The sequence below is a fragment of the Chiloscyllium plagiosum genome, unplaced genomic scaffold, assembly GCF_037043375.1.
Source record: "Chiloscyllium plagiosum isolate Xiang-an unplaced genomic scaffold, Cpla_swu_hap1 HiC_scaffold_27, whole genome shotgun sequence".
NCBI lineage: Eukaryota > Metazoa > Chordata > Chondrichthyes > Orectolobiformes > Hemiscylliidae > Chiloscyllium > Chiloscyllium plagiosum.
In genome coordinates, this window is record NW_028270165.1 from 16227858 (window position 1) to 16246258 (window position 18401).

General features: G+C 45.7%; 1 non-coding gene across 1 annotated transcript; it reads right to left on the bottom strand.

The window, feature by feature from the left end:
- Positions 1 to 17916: 17916 nt before the first annotated feature.
- Positions 17917 to 17988, bottom strand: trnae-cuc (transfer RNA glutamic acid (anticodon CUC)). The gene has a single exon. It is a non-coding gene; the product is annotated as a tRNA-Glu (tRNA).
- Between the last annotated feature and the right edge of the window lie 413 nt (positions 17989 to 18401).

The following is an 18401-nucleotide window of genomic DNA, read 5'->3' on the forward strand; positions in this document are numbered from 1 at the left end:
GATGCGGATGCAACCTGTCAGCTCTACTAAAAATTATTTCCCTGCCCGGAAATCGAACCTCGACCGCGGTCGTCAGCAAGCTTTCACCTGTGCATCCAACAATGTCATTTCTTGTATCCATTGCTCCCGATGCGGTCTCCTCTACATTGGGGAGGCTGGACACTCCTCGCAGTGTCACGTCACGGCGCTTGAGGGGATATCTCCAGGACACCCGCAACAATCAACCCCATCGCTCTGTGGCCCAACATTTCAACACCCCCCACCCCCCCCCCACAAACCCACTCTGCCGAGGACATGCAGGTCCTGGGCCTCCTCCATCGCCGCTCCCTCCCCACCCGTTGCCTGGAGGAAGAATGCCCCATCTTCCGCCTCGGATAAATTCAATCCCAGGACATGAATGTGGACTTCACCAGTTTCTTCATTTCCCCTCCCCCCACCTTGCTTCAGTTCAAACCTTCCAGCTGACCTGTCCTACCTGCCAATCTCCCTTCCCATCTATCCGCTCCACGCTCCTCTCTGACCTGTCACCTCCATCCCCACCCCATTCACCTATTTTACTCTTTGCTACCTTCGGCCCAGCACACCCCCACCCCTAATTTATCTCTCCACCCTGGAAGCGTCCTGCCTCTATTCCTGATGAAGGGATTTTGCCCGAAAAGTCGATTTTCCTGCTCCTCGGAAGCTCTCTGACCTGCTGTGCTTTTCCAGCACCACTCTGATCTAAACTCTAGTTTCCAGCATCTGCAATCCGCACTTTTGCCGACCCAATAAACCCAGTGTGCCGATTTCACATCAACAAACTGACACAAGCAGACACAACGTGTGCAGAAATCCTAGCCACATTACTTTACATAAAAGACATTGGGGAAATGATTTCCAGATAACTCAACCCTCTCAGCATTAAACAACGGCTAATGAACATGAAATACCCGATACAAGCAACCAGCAAACGAATGTTATTCACAAAATACCATCCAAGGAAATATATACATGAACTCTGCCGCACAGTTCTCTGTGGCAAGAAATTCTGGGATGAGATAAGGAAGATTTTTTCCGCCAAAACGAATCGGCACTGGCTGGACAGCCATTTAAAATCAACGCTGTCAGGCCAGGATGGAAGACCCGAAGGGATGCTTCATCTGGATGATGCTGGAAAATGAGGCGTTGAGTTGGGGAAAGTAAAATGTGCCCGTGAGCAGCGTGTGGGGTTATTTCAGCTTCCCCTCATCTGACAGCGCTGTGACTTGACTCCGATGTTCTCAGGGACATTGACTGACGCGAGACAGTGAAAAGATTCTCATTCCCGCAGATCGGGAATTCAAACCGTATGCCGGCTTCAGGACCATGAGAAAGATAAATTGGGGTGTGTGAAGAAGCTGTGAGCTGCATTTCAAACAGGTAGGTGGAGTCAGATGCGTCATCCATTGCGCCCCGGCCCTGTGCGTATCTAACGCCACCATGCTGCAGAGTTCTGACGTTTGCACGGACATACGCAGCAATGGGAACATTCACAAGGTGAACAGCCAAAGATAATCACCGTCACTGCTTCCCTTCCATAGTCACAACTTTGTGAAGCAGTATCTTTCACTGGGAAATAAAACACCTTTGTCCTCAGGTGCCTGCTTCATTTCGGTCACGACTTCACGCCCCTCACTGTTCCAGTCTCATTTCCAAACTCTTGGCTCATAGCCTCAAAAGCAGCTCTGCGGGTGTCTGCTTGTTCCACCCTGACAGGCAGTGGGTTGCAGATTCCCGACCAGTCCCAATGTGATTGAAATATTTCAACCCCTCCACTGATTTGCATCTTTAAAAAAAACGTGGAGCAATCTCCCTTTCTTTTTGACGACAGTTCTCAACTGTAGTCGGCAGGGTTCACACCTGCGTGGGGAAACCGCAATGGATTTCATGTCCATCGCATTCGCTATTAGGCCCACCAATACAGAACCACACTGACAGCTTCATTTCCCAGGTCACTCTGCCTGTGGAGCTGAGAAAGAGTAAATCATTGCAGAGTTTGTTCGAATCCAATCACTTCACAGGTTTCGAAAGGGTTAAATATCTGCAAATGGCGAGTCTGCGTGTTTCATCCCGAAAGATGAAATAGACGTTCAGTTAAAAACAAAACCAGAAATTGCAGGAGCAACTCAGCAGGTCAGGCAGCATCTGTCGAAAGAGAATCAGAGACAACATTTCAGAACTTTTTTTTTCCTCATCCAGGTACAGCCAAACCTACTGAGTTGCTCCAGCAGTTTCGCTTTCTGTCTCGGACTGTCAGCATCCGCAGTCCTTTACGTTAGAAATTCAATCAATTCAGAAACCCCTTTGTGCTTCCTCAGTGGAAAAGATTTCCGTTTGGGAAACATTTTCCTGACACCATTAAAAACACGCATCTTTGCAGCCTTGAAAGCCATAGGAGCGAGACCAACAAACGCTCCGTCCCGGTGTGGTCTCAAACCACCAACCTCCCGATTAATAGCCGAACGCACTGACCAGTTGCGCCATAGAGACGCGCTCGGACCGCCACGCACAGTCTCGTTGAGGAAGCTACTATTCAATTCATAATTCAACCTGCCCCGCCCAGAATTACCATTGTCAAAGCACTGATAACATGGTCGTCTGGTGTCAGCTCGGATTTCAGGTCCTGATTTCTCTGTCCTTTGGTCTCCCTGTTCCAACAGAGTTAAATGTTGTCTGTTCTCAGCTCTGCTCGATTTCTGCTGAATCTTTGACCCCCTTTTAAACCTTCTGGAGCAATGAAATATTCTGAGCCTCCTGGAAATGACAACTTATCTATACCTCTCCTGATTTTAAAAATCTCGATAAAGTTATCTGTCAACTTGCTAGGCTTCGTTGGAAAAATGTCCCAGCTTCTTCTTAACTCAAACCCTCCATTCCCAGCAGCACGCTGGTAAAGTAGGGAATAGGGATTTGTAGCAAATCACATAAATGTACTGTCTGAAAAAATCTGGCTGTGTTCTTGCCTGAGATATTGAGAGTCCCTCGTGTAAGTAATTACGAATGCAATTATTTTGGTCTCAGAATTGAACAATCATTTTGCAAAAAAGGGGTCTACACTGATAAGGAGGTCGTGGTCACTTCTAGGGTAAGTGAACAGTTTGTAGATCAAGGAGATGAAGTTCCAGACACTTGGGAAAGGCAAGAAATGACTGTGATAAATAAGACAAAGAACTGTGGATGCTGGAAATCTGAAACAAAAACTGAGAACACTGGAAAAACTCAGCAGGACTGGAAGCATATGTGGAGAAAAAGCAGAGATAAGGTTTCCAGTCCAACAACTCCTCTTTAGGATTCTGAAATAGTTTGTGAGAACCTCTTAAGACTACTGCTCCGCTTTAAGACCATAATACACAGGAGCAGGATGAGGCCATTTGGCCCATCGAGTCTACTCCACCACTCGATCATGGCTGATATATTTCTCCATCCCATTCTGCTGCCTTCTCTTCATAACCCTTGACTCCTTACTAACCAAGAACCTATCTCTGTCTTAAATGCCCTCAATGACTTGGCATCCTCAACCCTTCTCCTAGTGGAAACATCATCTCCACATCCACACTAACCGGTCATAGAGTAGCACAGCACTGCCTGACCCACTGTGATCTTCAGCATTTGTTGTTTTCAGGGAGGATTCCAGCATCTACAACAATGCGTTTCTAAATTTTGTACCCAAGTGGTTAGCTCCCCCTGGATCGCGTGAGATTTAACCTTACTCAACAATCCACTGTGTGGTACAATTAACAAAGTTCCCAGTCCCCACCTCCTTTTGCACACGTAAGTAGCACAATCAGTGTTGAGCACTGCTGCCTCACAGCACCAAGGACCCGCGTTCGATTCCAGCGTTGGGGCGACTGTCTGTGCGGAGTCGCCCGCACATGAGCGTTTGCATATTCTCCCTGCCATGTCTGCGTGGGTTTCCTCCAGCTGCTTTGGTTTCCTCCCAAAGTCTAACGATGTGCGGTTTCGGGAGAAGTGACCATACTAAATGGGCCCAGAGTGTGCAGAAAGTGTAGTGTAATGGGATAGGTGAAATTGTATGCATGGGTTACACTTTGGATGGTCTGTGTGGACTTGTGGGGCTGAATGGCGTGTTTCCACATTGTAGGAATTCTACGTGGCATTCCCCCAACTCCAGAGTCTCAGCACTCTTGGCTTTTCCCATGGACAGTGTTGGGGAGGGAAACATTGTTTTACACGGGAGGAAGGTTCAGCGAGTGTGAAGCTAAAAGTACACGCAATGCATCGCTTGAGCTGTTTTCCCCGGTATACCAGAGGCTGAGGGGTGACGTACAGACGTTTATAGAGTCATGCAAGGCATGGATAGGTTAAATAGACAAGGTCATTTCCCAGGGATGAGAGAAGTCCAGAACAGCAGGGTAGTATGTTTGGCGTGAGAGAGGCAAGTGTAAGGCATGATCTGCCGGAGGAAGTAGTGGATGTAGGTACAATTATAACATTTAAAAGGCGTCTGGATGGATATATGAATAGGAAGAGTTCAGAGGGATATGGGCCAAGTGCTGGTAAATGAGACGAGATTAATTTAGGCTATCTGGTCGGCACGGATGAGTTGAATCGAAGGACCAGTTTTTGTGTTGTGTATCTCTATGACTCTGGCTTGCCCATAATGTTTGCCATGCCTGTATGTTCAGTTTCTGTCTGGTGTCGGTGCCAATGCCTTGATATCTCATTTCCTCCACCTCCCCAGATGTTAACCATTCCGTGTCTGGTTGTTTCTCAAGAAGCTGCATTGAAGGTTCATCCTGAATTGATACTTTTGTTTGCTTCCCAAAATCAGACTTACTCACTGCTACATATCGTGAAAGATACTAACTTTCAGGTGGAGGTATCCAAAATTCAGAGGTGTCTGTCTTGATGTTTTCACTTTTCGGTCTCTGAAAGATCCTGAATCAGTACCATCGGGAGAATTAGCTTGAGCGGGGTGAGAATAGAGGGTGAGAGGGGGTGGATGGTGCTTTCAATTTTGTGGAAAAAGAAAAGAGTGTTCTGCAGAAAGTAGAATTGCTTGTTTGGAATTTCTAACCTGGACTGACAGTGATGATTTTTGTAATCTCTTTTTACAGATTATTTGAAGATCTGAAGACGGAAGTTTCAATATCAATAGCTGAAGGGCTTTGCCTGAAACATTGACTCGACTGCTCCTCAGATGCTGCCTGATCTGCTGTGATTTTCCAGCATTGCACTCTGACCTTTCAGCATTTGCAGTCCTCAATTTCACGTCAATGTCTGACAGTCACTGAATCCATCGGGACTATGACAATTTTCGACCATGATTCTGAGAGAAGGAACCAAGCTTTTTGGTTCCTGTTTCAGTACTTTTTCAACATCAGTGAGACTGGAAGAGAGACACTACTGTTGCAGCACTCTGATTGTGGAGCCAGAAAATGTTATACAGACTGGGAGGTGGAATTCACGGCAGAGAGGTGCTGTACACGCGTTTGTGTGAAGGTGAAGCTTCGGTCATGGAGAAACCTAAGGAATCCCGTCCCGTGGAGAATCCGTGGAAGTGTGGCGACTGTGGGAAAAGCTTCCGTTTCCCATCTGACCTGGAGACTCATGGGCGCAATCACACCGGGGAGAGACTGTTCTCCTGCTCTGAGTGCGGAAAGGGCTTCAGCAATTCCACCCGCCTGAATTGATACTTCTTTTGCTTCCCAAAATCTGTCTTACTCACTCCTAGATGTCGTGAAAGATACTAACTTTCAGGTGGAGGTATCCATAATTCAGAGGTGTCTGTCTTGATGTTTTCACTTGATGAGCCATCAGCGGGTCCACATTAGGAAGAGGCCCTTCAGCTGCCCTGAGTGTGGGAAGACCTTCAGCAATTCCTCTGCCCTGCTGAGGCACCAGCGGGTCCACACCGGGGAGAGCCCGTTCTACTGCCTCAAGTGTGAGAAGGGCTTTACCCAGGCATCCCACCTTCGGATCCATACGGGGGAGAGGCCATTCCCCTGCCTAGAGTGCGGGAAGGCCTTCAGCAATTCCTCCCACATGCTGAGGCACAGACGCGGCCACACTGGGGAGAGGCAGTTCACCTGCCCCGAGTGCAGGCGGAGGTTCTCATCATTCTGCAACTTGCAGAAGCACCAGCGGGCACACCAGTGCTCCCAACAATCTGATTCTGCTGGTGAAACTGCTGTGGGTCACTGCGAGGACTGAACCCCTGCCCATTCTGACAGTGCTTATAGTGGGAGAGTCGGTCGGATTTTTTTGTTTCATGCCGTCGTGCTCCCCCACCCCCGCAACTTTGCTTCCAGTGAGTGCTGCTGCTCGTTGAGACCAGGAGCTTTCTCTCTAGTGTTTTCTGTCCAGTTAAAGAATTATTGCCTCTGTCTGGGAACGGGCTCCAGTCTGTAAGAAATAGCTGAATATTTCAGGGTGTCCATTCACATTCAGCAGTGACATTGAAATTAAATTTACAGTTATGTGCCTGTGAACAACTCATCATCGAAGGATTGCCCAACGGCTTGGCAATCCATTGTTGGGAACTGTTTGCTTGAATTGATAATTTTAAAAATTCTCTTCCTTAATTTACCCCTTAATTTTGTGTCTATGGGATGGTGGAGGACTTGATCATAAGGCTTAAATCATTGCTATTAACTGGATTATCTTGTTTAACTTTGCCCTAGTAAATTTGCGGTATTCATAATTGTTTGTTCTTGTTTAAATTATAATTCTGGTGTGCAAGATCTGTTCATCAAGTGTGGTCCTCTTGATGAAACTGCTGTGGGTCACTCCCAGGACTGAGCCCCTGTGCATTCTGACAGTGTGTGTGCAGTGGGAGAGTCAGTGGGCTTTTTTGTTTTATGCCCTTGCCCCACCCTGCCCCGCCGCCCACTTTGCCTCCATTGGGCGTTGCTGCTTGTTGAGCCCAGGAGCTGTTCTCTCTAGATTCTACTGTCCACTTAAAGAATTGTTGGCTCTTTCTGGGAATGAGTCCCAGCCTGAAAGAAATGGCTGAATACTTTGGGGTGTCTATTCACATTCAGCAGTGACTTTTAAATTAGATTTACAGTTACGTGTCTGTGAAAAACTCATAGTCCAAGTATTGCACAAAGGCTTGGCAATACATTGTTGGAAACTGTTTGTTTGAATTGGTAAGTTTTAAAAATAAATTCTTTCTTAATTTGCTGCTTAAATTTCTGTCTCTGAGATGATGGGGGACTTGATCAAAGAGTTTAAATCATTGCTATTAATTAGATTATCTACTTAACTTTGCCCTAGAAAAGTTGCCGTATTTATAATTGTTGGTTTTTGTTTAAATTATAATGTTGATGGTGCAAGATCTGTTCTTCATCAAGTCTGGTTTGGAACAGTTGAGAAATTGAGGGACATTGCATGTATTAATTTCACTGTGTTGTGAATCTGGTGAGAGTGACATTCATTTGTATTGGGTTGCTTACCCTTAGTTGTAATGTCTTTCACCCCAACTATTCACTATGGGAGTGAGTTCCACAGTCTCACCACACTCGGAGGTTTTTCATGAAATCCTTAGTACTGAATTGGAAGGGAAAATGTTGACGAGGGCAGAATAAAGGGTGTTAACTGCAAAAGCCAGGAAGTCATTCGACAAAGTAAAACCATGACAATGTAGGGACAAATAAGGAACTTTGACAGCAATGAAGACGTCACACGTCAGAGTTCAAGATAATGGTCGTGACAAAAAGAAAAAGTACTCTGCTGATATTGGATATTGTAATTAAGCAAGTTTCGAGATGCTGCAATTGGTTGAATATAATGACGTAAGAGATGAAATAACCAAAACCACGAATGTAATTTGATGTCGGTAACCATAAAGCAAGTGTATACTATTGATTGATAGAGGTCAATTGCGTGCAAGTAGGCCATTCAGCCCATCGAGTCAACATTGACTGACCGTCCCACCCAGACCCAGTTCGTTACCCTATCTCTGTAACCCTGCATCTCCCATGGTCAATCTACCCTCACCTGCACATCCTTTGGATTGTGGGAGGAGGCCAGAGCACCAGAGGAAACCCACGCAGACACAAGGGGAGAATGTGCAAACTCCACACAGAGAGTCGGCCCGAGGGTGGGATCAAACCGAGGTCACTGATGCTGTGAGGCAGCAGTGCTAACCACCGTGCCACCACCACATGCTGCTCTCTAAAGAAGTGAATTTCAAAGACTCGGGAACACTTGAGAGAAAAACAAAACTCTCCTATATTAAATGAGAGGCTAGTCTCTGGCTAGAAATGAGTGGACATTACATTTACATAAAGTCCTCTCCAGATGTTATACAGCTTCATCAGATCATCTGTTTCTTCTAAACTCAAACTGATACAAGCCCAGCCTGACATCCCCTTGTCCCCGATTATAAGTTGAGTAAATCAGCGACCCTCGACCTGACTGGCATGACACAGGATGCCCTCAATCCAAGTTGACCTTAATTGTCGAACCTCTTGACGCCACCATGTGGTCAGCCGCAACTCAGCCCTGAACGAAAGCAGAGGAACTGAAGAGACAGCAGTGAGGTGGACATTGTATTCCCAGAGAATATTGTGCAAGTGAGAAAGTTGTTCAGCTCACATTCGGATCATTGCAGGGACCATGTCTCCTGTCATTTAAATATCATAGATCCCAATAACAGTCTACTTTTGTTGTACATTGTGTGTGTTTTACCTGATTTACTGTTGCTGTTATTCCCATGAGGGTGTGTGAATTCAGTACCAGATAATAGTCTCAGTTCTGAATTATCCTTGAGGATTGGTGTAGAACGTACTAAGTGTCAGTCATAATGGAAGAAGCTCTACTGTTCATTTAACCCTTTGCTGCCATTGTCCTGGGACTAAATGAATGGGGAAGTGTAGAGGGAGTTTTACTCTGCATCTAACCCAATGCTGTCTTTGTCTTAGCAGTGTTTGTTGGGGACAGTGTTGAGGTAGCTTCACTTTCAATTTAAGAGTAGAGGAAGCTTTATTCTGATTGTAATCCCATGCTGTCCTTGTCCTGGGAGTGTGAGATGGCATCTGTAATTGAAGTCAATGCAGACTTGCTGTGGGAGTGGAGGGTACTTCTACCTGAGCACACCCATCTTTGAGATTGCTGTGCTAATCAAGACACTCTCATACACCTTCATTCACTTTTCCAACCAACCACAGGGTGGTTAACGATGGTATAAATGCAAACATTGCCAGCGATGCCCACACCCCATGCATGAATAAATACTTTTTGTTTAAAAGTTACATTCACGTTCCAAACCCTCTAATGTATGATTACTTATATGGAAAATTCCTGTCAGTTTCGAATATCATTTTAAAACATAGGAATGTGTCAACCATGTAGAAATATAACAAGAACAACAAATGGAGAAGTTAACAGGTAATGAGCAGGACCAGAATGCTGAGTCAGTCTGACCTCCATGGCTGAGAGAGTTCTCCCAGATGTTGAAGTTACACCAGTGCCTTTTACTCTTGCAGCTTCCCCAAAAGTTTGTCCCGATGTAAGTTCATTCAATGACCCGAAGAACTAACTATTTTTATCTCCATAGCTGCTGCCAGACTTGCTGAGTAATTCCAGCCCTTCTGCTTTATTCTTTTATCGGATTTGAGCTTCCCTAAGTCAGTGTAATAAAGAACTGCAATGCTGGAGATCTGAAACACAAAAATGCACCAATTGCTGGAGAAACTCAATAGGACTGGAAGCACAAGTGGAGAGAGAAGCAGAGTTAGCATTTCAAGTGCTGTGACCCTTCTTCACAACTTTCTGGACGAAGGTCAGGATATTGACTTTGTTTCTTTCTCTCTCTCTATCCAGCGGTGTTGCCAGACTGGCTGAGTTTCTCCAGCAATTTCTGTTCTGACACTTTCACAAGATTGATGTTTGTTATCCACCCCTAAGTGCAAGGTGTCTTGCTTATGCCAATTCAGAGGGCAATTTAAGAGTCAACCACATTGCTGTGGGTCTGGAGTCTCATGTAAGCCAGACCGGGTAAGGATGGCAGTTTCCCTCCTGAAAGGACATTGGTGAACATGGGTTTTTATGACAATTGACGTCAGTGCCATCGATACCATACTGAGACTAATTTTGTGTTCCCCATTTATGATTTGAATTATTCACATCTCACCTCTTGCTGTGGTGGGATTTGATCTCATGTTCCCTGGATTACTCATCCTGTGACATTATGTTCACAGTGTTGCTTCCCATCGTTTGCTATTTTGTGTTTGCCCTTTACGTCTTTGTCCTCTGATGTTTGGGAAATTGAACCTGTTTAAAAGATTGCCCTAAACCTGCCCCATTGACCAAGTCTTTGGTCACTTGTCCTAATCTGTGCTCCACTCTTGTGATTTTAAAGGAATTCTCATTATGTACACGTGAAGCACTTTGAGATAGTTAACTGTACCACAGAAGTTATTTGAATGCAGTTTGTATCCCTATCTTAATATCTGAAAGTAGAGGGTCATATTTTAAAAGTAGAAGACAAAAATGAGGATGATTTTTTTTTTCTTTCTGATGGTTGTGTGTCTTCCTCAAAAGGCAGTGAATTCAAAATCTTTAAGGCAGATGTAGATAGGTTCTTGATAACCAAGTGGATGACAGATTGTCGGGGATGTGTAGGAATGTCGAGTTGAGGTTGAATTCAGATCAGCCATGATCTTATTGAATGTTGCAGCAGGCTCGAAGGGCCGAGTGGCCTACTCCCGCCCATTGTATGTTTGTATCAAGCAGTCTGTGTCTCCCTTCTTATAGCTATGAACTGGGTCATTCCTTTCCAATATTGCGTCTTGTAGACAGTTAAGTGAACACCAGGTGGCCTCCTATTGGGAGCAGGCATATTGTCGGAATTGCAGTATTTCTTGTGTTAATTTTGTTGCTTCTCGCTCAGTGTTGCTGAGAATCATCTAAATAAAAACCAAAACACTTCTATTATTATCGCACCAATGGAAGTGTTGGTTTGGATGTAACATTGTTGAATAAGCCATTCCCAGCTTTTCCAGAATTCTGTGTTTAAAGCCCTCGAGTCTGGTTTCTACCCCTGAAACAGTTCTTATCAAGGTCATATTTGACATCCTTTGTAACGGTGATAGGGATGAACATTGCCTCGTCGACCTGCGGACAGCCTCGATCAGGGTTAACGACAGTACTGACCCTCTCCAATATCGCTGTATGCTCTGGGAGGGTCTGCTTTTAGCGTCTTCCGTTCTTATTTATTTAACCGTAGCTGCTGATGTTGGCATCTATACTGATGATTTCCAAGTGTGCCTGAACACCACTTCTCTCCCGACTCCTCTGTCATTTATAATTTACCAATAATTTCATCTGAATGCCTGCCCAATTTCCAGCATTGGATAACCATAAACATTCCCTTAGTTAAATATTGTGAAGGGTGAAGCCATTGTTTTAATCCCCAAGTTCGACCTGACACCCCCTCCAACCCCAGTAACTCTGTTGACAGCCTTCTTGTCACATTTAAAACAAGGATCGATAGATTCGTGAACAGCTGGGGGATGAACAGTTACAGGAAAAGGGCAGGGAAGTGGATGTGGGGAATGTCAGATCAGCCACGATCCTACTGAATGGAGGAGCAGGCTCAAGGGGCTGAATGGCGTATTCTGTTCCTATTTTTTATGGTTCCCGAGCCCTTACCTCTGATACAGGGCCATGGCTTCAGTATGTGCCATTACTGAGCGTGCTGATGTTCCCTTGTGTAATATCAACAACTTAGCAGCTGCTGCAACCTCTCGCTCCTTTGTTACCTCTAAACACAATATGCCAATATGTCCGGGGAGGCGATGGCCGACTTTATTGTCACCAGACTATTCAGACAGTTAATGTTCTGGGGACTTGGGTTCAAAACCTGCCACGGCAGATGGTGGAATCTGAATTCAATATAAATCTGGAATTAAGAGTCTAATGGTGAAATCGTTGTGGTTTGTTTTAAAAATTTATCTGGTTTCCTGCTGTCCGAAACTGGTCTGATCTACATGTGATTCAGATCTACTGTCAGCTGGTTGAATTTTCACTGCACTTTCAATCAAAACCTCCAGGCGGAGGTTCACAATAACCTCCCCACTTTTATACTCTATTTAAATGCCAATCTCCCTTTTGCCTTCCCTATTACTCACTGAACATAGATGAAGAGTTCATAGATGCTTCCAAATCCTCCTATTCAGCAACTTTCTCCATTTAACATTCAGCACATTTCCTGCTGGCAAAGTACACAACCTCATTTTCCCACATTCTATTCCATCTGCCAAGGGTTTGCTCATTTGCTTAACCTGTCGATATCCCTCTCCATGTCATCCTCACCACCTGCATTCCAATCAACTGTCTCTACTGCAGTCTTGGCAATAGTACATTCACTTCATGTTTCCAAGTAATTCATATCCATATTGTAAATAATTTTGGCCCCAGCCCTGATCCCTGTGGCACATTGCTCGTTACAAGTTGCGATCCTGAACATGCCCCTTATCCCTACTGCATCATTGGTTAGCCAATCATCTATCCATACGATTAGACTGTCCTCGATATCGTGCGAATATCATTGGCTCTGCCAGCAAATCTTTCCAAACTGTCCTTGGAAAAGTGGTGGTGAGCTGCCTCTTAAATTGCTTCACAAATATGATGTGGTCTATAATAAATGTTCAGGAGCGAGTTCCAGGATTTTGATAAATAACAACGAAGCAATGCGTAGATGTCACAGTTGGAATGTTGTGTTTACACTTATCTCCTCTTGCTGGTTGAAGTGATGGAGTGGAAGTTGCTCTTGAACAGTCGCCACTCATATAATCAAGCCAGACAGATCGATTGTGGCCAGAGACTCTGCCATTTCGACTTCTCATCTATCTACATTCTTTCCATCCAAGTTTTAGTCACATCAAACTGCCACAGAACGCTGTTATGGCCTCAGTAAACTATAATAACGTGAAGATCGCTGGGATGACTTTCTACATCCTAATATAAACACAGATCATTGTTTCCAGTTTTGGTGGAACAAAATACATCATATTGGTGGATAATTACAGTTAGTGCAAACACAGCTAGCCTTCGATAAATATTAATCCTGTTCACTTCAACGGCCAAATTTCAATTCAGAAACCAAGTGCACTCGGCTGCTTGTAACAGAGACAACATGACAAAATGACTCATAGGAGGAGAAATGGGACATTGAGGAGGAGTGAAATGTTTGCTTTTGGTCACCTCCACAATTGTTAGAAAAACAGGTTGAAATGATTCTTTAAAGCTGGCTGAAGTAATGGTGAAAAAAGACATTTCTTATTTCTGAAAGAATGGGGAAACAGAAGAGGGAATGAAATCTGACTTGGGAGCTATTTCCTATTTGTTGAGGATGTTGCTTCATCACAGTCTTGGTTTAGAGCATAAGCTCTTCATCAGGAATAAAGGGTGGCCCAAGGGGGCTGAGAGATAACTGGGAAGGAAGTGGGGCTGGAGGGAAGGCAGCTGGGAGTGCAATAGATAGATAGAGGTAGGGATTGATGGTGATAGGTCAGAGATGAGGGTGGAGCAAATAGGTGAGAAGCAAGGTGGACAGGTATGACAGGTCAAGAGGTTGGTGTCGAATTGGAAGGTTGGATCTTGGACAAGGTGGGGGAGAGGGAATTAGGAAACTGATGAAATCGATATGGATCCCATGTGGTTGGAGGGTCCCAAGGCAGATGATGAGGCGTTTTTCCTACAAGCGTCGGGTTGCAAGAGCTTGGCAGTGTAGGAGATCCAGGGCTTGCATGTCCTTGGTGGAATGAGAGGGGGAGTTAAACTGTTCAGACACAGGGCCGTCGGTCGTTTGGTTTTATTGTCCCAGAGTTGTTCCCTGAAACGTTCCGCTAGTTGGCATCCAGTTTCCCCAATGTGGATGAGACCATATTGCGCGCAGTGGAAATAATCTTATAAATAGATTGCATAAATCTTAGCCTGCCAGAGTTATTTTCTTCAATTAAATTAAAGAATATTTTAATTAAATTGGGTGACTGCATGAAACGGTTTGTTGGTCAGATTTGAATCATCACTCCCAAATGAGACAATGCCATGAATATCAGTGAACTGCTCTTTTTGTTAAAATCCACAAGTTCTTGATGTATTTTCACAGCTTACTGGAATTCACATCCAGCCTCCAGCCTTACCCCCCGCTTCTTGGAGCTTGGACCTTCCTTCAGCTCCGGGGGGTCGTTGGACTTCTGGGCTCCAGCTGCCACTCCTCCACTGAAGAAGCTTTGGGAAGCAGATGCAAAGGCAAGATACAGAACAGACCATCTTTGTAAATGAAAGCAGCTTACGGAGACATTGAGCAATAGCGTCACATGGTTTTGACCCATCGATCTCTGGTTCATCTGCCCAGCACACTCACGCAGCACTACTCTGCTTCTGTGCTCCCAGAAGCTGGATTGTGGATCAGTTTAAAGTAGGTCCTATATCTCTGATAACATCGATACACAAGGCAGTGAAGAAAGGTTTCAGCACACTGGCCTTCATCAATTAGGGAATTGAGTATAGATGTTGGCAAGTTATGTTGTAGTTATACAGGACGTTGATGAGGCTGCACCTGGAATATTGTGATCAGTTTTGGTCCTCTTGGTGTTCTGACTTCTGACGTCTTCAACTCTGGGTTTGTTTTGAACTTGATGGGATACTTTGTGCAACTCAGCATGTTTAAACAGTATCTCTCAGAGGGATTCATTTGAAACTTTTCAGGAGGTGAGCTCAACAAGATTGAACTATTCAAATTTACTTGGACTCTCTTTTAAACTTACTTCAGGACCAGTAGTCAGAGACACAAACAGCATGGAAACAGACCCTTCTGTCCAACTTGTCCATGCTGAGCTGATATCCTAAATTAATCGAGTCCCATTTGACAGCACCTGACCCATATACGCTGGCAGCTTATTTCATATATATACCACCCTCTGCATGAAGACGTTGTCCCTTTAATATATTTCGCCTCTTACTCTAAACCTATGCCCTATAGTTCTGGACTCCCCCATCCCAGGGAAAAGACCTTGTCTATTACCCTGTCAATATCCCTCATAATTTTGTAACTTCTATTGGGTCACTCCTCTGCCTCCGATGCTCCAGTGAAAACAGCCCCATCCTATTCAGCCTCTCCCTGTAGCTCAAACCCTCCAACCCTCAGCAATATTCCCGTAAATCGTTTCTCATAGAGAAGTTAGCGTTTCAGTCCTGAAGAAGGGTTAATACCCAAAACGCTGACTACTCCACATCCTGGTGCTGCCTGGCTTGCTGTATTCTCCCAACCTCCTGCTTGCCTGCTGCGGGTTGCAACATGTAGTGGCTCAGTGTTACGACTGCAGCCTCATAGTGCCGTGGACCCAGGTTTGATTCCAGCCTTGGGTGGTTGTCTGTGAGGAGTTTGCACATTCTCCCAGTGTCTGCGTGGGTTTTCACTGGATGATCCTGTTTTCTTCCATAAACCAAAGATGTGCAGGTCATGTGGATTGGCAATGCTTAATTGCCCATAGAGTTAGGTACATTAGTCAAAGGGAAACGGGTCTGGATGGGTTAGTCTTCGGAGGGTCGCTGTGGACTTGTTGGGGCAAATTGCCTGTTTCCACACTGTAGCTAATCTCATCTGCACTACTTTTGTCACTAAAGAATGGCAGAGAAGACTTGACGGGCCGAATGGACTAACTTCTGCTCCGATGGTCTTGCGGTCTTAGGTTTCTCTGGAACATTTCATTGGCAATGTGCAGTCCCGGGCTCAATGAGCAGCAGTGTCCATTGAAAGCAAAGCTCATAGTATCGTAGAACTCCTACAATGTGGAACCAGGTCCTTCAGCCCAACACATCTGCACTGATCTTCCGAAGAGTAACCTACTCAGATCCATTTTTCTACCCTCCGTATATTGCACACAGACCCCCTAGGGTGGAATTGATTCTGGGTTCCGGTGCCATGAGGCAGCAGTGCTAACCCTGAGGCACCATGGGGTTGTGGTTGTGGGGTGTAGGGGAGGCACTTGCAGTCCAGCAGAAAACAAAAACAGCCCACCTACTCTCCCACTGCACCCACTGTCAGAACTGGCAGAGGTTCAGTCCTGGGGTGTGACCGAAGGCAGCGTCACCGGTGGGATCTGATTGCTGGGAGCGCTGGTGCCCCCGGTGGTGCTTCCGCAAGTTGCAGGAAAACATGAACCTCTTCCCACAGTCGTGCCAGCTGAAGGGCCTCTCCACGGTGTGGACGGACTGGTGCCTCAGCAGGGCTGAGGAATTGCTGAAGGCCTTCCTGCACTTAGGGCAACTGAACGACCTCTCCCCAATGTGGACCCACCAATGGGCCAGCAGGTCGGAGGAAAGAGCAAAGCCCTTCCTGCACTGTGACATCTGGGCAGAAGAATGGCCTCTCCTCGGTGTGGACCCACTGGTGTCTCAGCAGGTGGGAAGAACTGCTGAAGGCCATCTCGCACTTGGGGCCGGAGAACGGCCTTCCCTGGTGTGGACCAACTGGTACGTCAGCAGGGCAGAGGAATCACTGAAGGCCTTCCCGCACTCAGGGCAGCAGAAGGGCCTCTTCCCCTCTGTGGACCCATTGGTGCTTCAGAACCCTTTCAAATTTCACAATATGCTTCTGATAGGAGGGAGACCAGAATTGCACACAATATTCCAAAAGTGGTCTAACCAATGTCCTGTACAGCCACAAAATAACTTCCAAACTCCAATACTCAGTCAGAGGATTGGGAAAGCTTTCGAAACCCACAAAAAACAAGCAGGAAAGAATGGAGGGACAAACCGAATTTTTGAGAGTCAGCTTGGAAGCATCACTGAGAAATCAGCGGACTGGGTTTATTGGGTACCCGTTCTCCTTAAATGCACTATATACGTATTTCTCTTGTGCTCTTCGTAGTTTCTCTGTGCTGCAGTGTGTAGTGGCTCGTTGATATAATGCCCTGATGCAGCAACGTTTGTGGGTGTTGGGATGATTGCTTCTGTGGTTAAGAACTTGGTTTGCGTGTGTTGTTTTTCTGTAGACGCTAGTTTGAAGTTCCCCATTGACTGTTCGTTCTACTGTGACATCTAAGAATGGCACTTTGTTGTTGTTCTCCTCCTCTTCAAACCAGGAGACCCCTCAGGCCACAGTCTCACTACTTGGAACACCAATATACAGACTAGTCAAAGGCCTCCACTGAAGATTAAAACACCAAGTCGAAGATTCACGTCACTCCATTTACTCCATCCAAGAATTCCTGAACACCAAAGACACCAAGATCGAAGATGATGGAATAATGTTGTGCTTTGGCATAACAGCCCTGTTCACATCCATTAACATCAACGTGGCCAAAGAAAACTGGAGACACTACTCGAAGAACCAAAGTCACAAACACAGCACCAACTTCATCAGCAAAGATAACAGTGTCAATCTCGTGGAACTGTGCCTTATCACCCACTTCATATTCAGTAACAAGCCCTACAAACAAATCAACGGAACACCCATGAAACCACCAGTGTCAGGATTCCTAGCAGAAGCAATAATGCAGAGACTCGAACAAACAGCCCTTTCAACGATCCAACCCAAACTTTGTGTCCGCTACAGTGATGACACTTTTGTCATCAAAAAATGAAACAAATTAGAGGAAACCTACAACACCATCAACAATATCCTTACGGGCATAAAATTCACAAAAGAGGAGAACAACAACAAAGTGCCATTTCTCGATGTCACAGTAGAGCGAACAGTCAATGGTAAATTCAAAACAGCGTCTACAGGAAAACAACGCACACGAACCAAGAACTTAGCGACAGAAGCAATCATCCCTGCACATACAAACAAATCTGAATCAGGACACTATTTCAACGAGACACGACACACTTGAGCACCCAGGAACTTCGAAGACCAATCAATAACTGGACAGCGCATTTAAGAAGAACGGGTAGCCAACAAACCCCACAGAAAATTGCTTCCCTGACCGGGAATCGAACCCGGGCCGCGGCGGTGAGAGCGCCGTATCCTAACCACTAGACCACCAGGGAGATGTCAATGCATGGTGTCAGATCTGCTAGAAATGACTTACCTGCCCGAAAATCGAACCCGAGCCGCGGAATATCGAAGGCTTTCACCTGTGCAACCACCAATATCATTTCTTGTATCCATTGCTCCCGGTGCGGTCTCCTCTACATTGGGGAGACTGGAGACTCCTCGCAGAGTAAAGTCACAGCGCTGAGGGAACATCTCCAGGGCACCCGCACCAATCAACCCCATCGCCCTATGGCCCAACATTTCCCCCCATCTCCCTCCCACTCTGCCGAGGACATGCAGGTCCTAGGCCTTCTCCATCGCCGCTCCCTCCCCATCCGATGCATGGAGGAAGAACGCCGCATCTTCCGCCTCGGATACATTCAACCCCCAGGACATCAATGTGGACTTCACCAGTTTCCTCATTTCC